This window comes from Mastomys coucha, unplaced genomic scaffold (genome assembly GCF_008632895.1).
Source record: "Mastomys coucha isolate ucsf_1 unplaced genomic scaffold, UCSF_Mcou_1 pScaffold19, whole genome shotgun sequence".
In the NCBI taxonomy this organism is placed as follows: domain Eukaryota; kingdom Metazoa; phylum Chordata; class Mammalia; order Rodentia; family Muridae; genus Mastomys; species Mastomys coucha.
The window spans coordinates 3,192,458-3,196,467 of NW_022196901.1; positions in this window are offsets into that span (position 1 = coordinate 3,192,458).

A 4,010-nucleotide genomic window follows, 5' to 3' on the forward strand; every position below is an offset into this window, starting at 1 on the left:
GAAGTGCTGCCCAGTGATTGGCTCTGACTCAAGCTATTTTAAATATAACACTTCATGTTGACTTTTAATTTGATGGGTCCTAAGTGAAGCTTATGGTTGTGGAATTTCTTAAGATTAACAAATCTCAGAACATACAGAACATAACAGGTTATATGAGCAACAAGAACCTGCTCTGAGTCTAACTATTTTTCTGTGTCAATGACTGGCAGGCATGGAACAAAATGGCTACAGCTATGCCAAGGGAGCAGGCCTCAACAACCCCCCTTTCAGTTCTTTCAGTAAATCAAATGATTGACTTAAAATTTTCCTCTGAGGCCAGAGGGGTTCCTTTTGACTTAGCATTCCAACCTGTTAGGTGTAACAATGGATGACATATTCTCTTCTGTAACTATTTCTGGTTGACATTAGGATATTGTCATGAGGGTCCAGGGAAGCTGAAATGCTAGTCAAAAGCTGAGCAATGGGGGGATTTACCTGATTTTAATCCAACTGAAAGACAGGAAGCAATCACATGAGTGGACCAGTATACATTAGTTTTCAACAAGTCAGAGATCAGCAGCTTACAGTCCAAGTGTGATCCTTAGATGAAGTCTGTTAGCCAGGTGAAAATCTGCTGAGACAAATATAAACTAGAGACAGAAATTAAAATTCTCTAGTCTCAACACGTAGAAACATTTGAAAGGGAAGAAAATCTGTGGGATTTACAGGAAATGGGAGCAGAGTGCAGAGAACACTGCCTTGGGTGTTCTATTGCAGATTTGGATAAGACTGAGGGATCTCATCTGTGGGAATAGAGGGAGAAGAGAAGATCTGCCTGGTTTTCTGGCAGGCATGGGTTGTGGATTAACAGAAAATACCTGCTGGAGATACAGGCAGGGATAAAACAAAGAGCAGGGGACCAACGTGAGAAGGAATGGTCTGTATGTGACCTACAGGAGATGTAAAGAAAGAAGGCTACAGCTGGTGTTCTGTTGCAATGCTAGGGCTGAGAATTATAGGTTGGATTTGGAGGGGAGGAGGGAGTGATGAGGGTCTTCAACTGTCTTATCTATTTCCCTGTCCTGCTCAGCTGTTGTGGTCTCAGGTGCTAGATGGAAATGTAGCTTTTATTTGATGGATGTAATTATCATCTTGGATACTTAATGCTGAGTAAGATCACCTTTTCTAGTTTTTTCTGAACTGTGGCTGGCTGGTTCAATTCAGCTTTTCTGGCTCAAACTCCTCACCAAGCTGACTAATTCAATGTGAGTTCTTGCTGAATTGCTCTGCTTGACCTCCATATAATTCTGGAAATTTGTTCTAATCTTCTGGCTTTTTATTTTCTAACTTCAAGTTTCTCTTCTTACCTGCACTGAACTTCAAGAACTCACAAATTCAATTCTACTTCATTGTCTTCACTGTACATCCCTCAAACATGGCCGTTTCCTTCTACAAACTAGCCTTACCTACACTGTATGAGAATAAAGGTGTGTATTAATGGTATGCTTGTATTCCGACCAGAGGAATTAATGATGTGTCATTCCAGCCAGTGATCAGACAGACCTAGGAAGTCTTTGGATGTGATCCCAGCCAGAGCAGCCATGTTGCTGAGTTAAAATTCCTCTACACTAGTGAGTGGCCGATTCAATTCTTATCACAACCATGTGAGATGACACTCTTATTATTTCACTCATATGGATAAGGAAACTGATATGTAGAAAGGTTAAATAAGTTGAAATTTGTAAAGTAGGGAATGAAGTGCTAGCAATTCACTACCAGAGAGTAGTCTGACCAGGGAGGCCATTAGGCTAACTGCAGATATATACATTCCCTCCTTTTCTCCAAACCCAGTGTCCCTAGTCTCATCTCCAGATTGATAGCAGACAACCTGAGGTGGCTTCTTCCTCCTCTCTGCCCTCATATCCAGCCAATCATGCAGATGTTCTTCTCCAACATTCCTCTTCACTCAGCCCTTTGCCTCATCCTCCAACTCTAGCAGGCATCCCCTAAGAATACTTTCTACCCTCACCTCTGCAAACATATAGTAGAAGGAAATGAATCAAACAGTTCAAGACTTGGAAGTAGAAATAGGATAAAAAAAATTCAAGCTGAGGGAAATCTAGAAATGGAAAATTTAGGAGCCCAAACAGGAATCTAAGAGGACAACAGAATGCAAGATAAGGGAAAGAGAATCTCAGACATTGAAGACAAGACATAAAAAATTATGTTTGAGAAACAAAGAATATATGAGATTCATATAAAAATGGCAGCTATTGGGCAGTGATTTTTGAACATTGGAGATGAAATCAAATGTCATCTATTCACTATGTAAACCAGCTGGTACCAGGATAGATTGATTCTTGAACAAGAAAACAACCAGATAACTCAGATTTTAATGCTTATTTTAAATATCTGTTTCTTAAAATCACTGTATGCACATATGCACACACTATAACATCCAGCATTACTTTTCTATTGATTACATGGCTTACATGGACATGGGTCTTTCCTGTTATCTGTTTCAAGTTGTAAAACTACTGCAGTTCAGCAGCCCAGAGCTATGCAATTAATTTTCTCAGCACTGAGAGCTTCATGCATGATTAGATGCTTAAATGATTTTTCATTCTAAGGATGGTACTGGTCAAGTTTTCCTATGAATTTGATTGATGGTCTAAACACATTATGCTTGGTTTTACACAGATTATACTAATGGCTCTATTTAATATAGTGAAAAGGAGATTTTGCTTTTAAGCTTAAACTCTAAATACTAGTGAGAAATCGATGGATGGTACAAATTGTCCCTTTATTATGTGTTTGGCCATATGGTCATGAAGGCTTAGCTGTTTCTGGTTAAAATCTGGGAGATGGAATGAAGGGGGTGAACTAAATGTGGATTATGGGAACATCTGTTGAGTCCAGCATGACACTGGTAGGGACAGGGAGACATGCTTCATGCCCCTGGGATAGAGGCAGTACTCATGGGCCTCTATAAGTGTCAATGTCTGCTTTGGGCAAAAAGTTTGTTTGTATGTGCTTATTTTTACATTCTTCCAAGGACTGTCCTCCCTGTTAATGCTTTTTTGGAGAGGTATGGAGGATGAATATATTTATTGACCAAGAAAAGTCAAGCACACAAGAGAACAAAAGATACCGTGTCAGGGGGAGCTTTATCATGAGCCACGGCACCACTGCCAATAAGAACACCCACTTTTTTTCCTGCGTATTTTAATTTATTTGAAGAAGATTCCATGATAATCAGACAATATGAGTTGGGGAGACAAAAAGTTGGTTAGTGTTTCAGCAAAATAGAAAATGTTGGGAACTTCAGAACAGCCCTTAAGGCTGTAGAAAAACTATAAAGTATGAGTTTAAAAATATATAATTTCTCAACTATGCAAAAATATAATGATGCAACATGAATTGTATAAGGGGCTTCACATATGTAAAGGAACAGAGGCAGCTGCACTATGAGCCAGCTAGTTAGAAAGATGCTAAGGAAGGAGATAAAGAGATTTAAAGACTGATGATTGGAAGCCAAGAGTCCATCCAGCAAAGTATTTTGTTATTGTTGTTTTCATTTTTTTAAAGTAAATAAATATACTTTTTATTATTATTTATTTATTTTTAATCATTCACTTTACATCCTGCTTACTCTCTCCCTTCCACAATCCCTCCACCTCTCCTTCTCTTCTGAGTGGGTATGGGCCCCCATGGGTATCCCCCAACATTGACACATCAAGTCTCACTGAGGCTAGGCACATCCTCTTCCACAGAGTTCTTTGTATACATTGGATATTAGCCCTCTATCAGATATAGGATTGGTAAAGATCTTTTCCAAATTTGTTGGTTGCCATTTTGTCCTATTGAAAGTATCTTTTGCCTTATAGAAGCTTTGCAACTGTAGGTTCCATTTGTCACTTCTTGATCTTAGAGCATAAGCTATTGGCGTTCTGTTCAGGAAATTTTCCCCTGTGCCTATGTGTTCAAGGCTCTTCCCCACTTTCCTTTCTTTTTTTTTTTTTTTTTTTTTT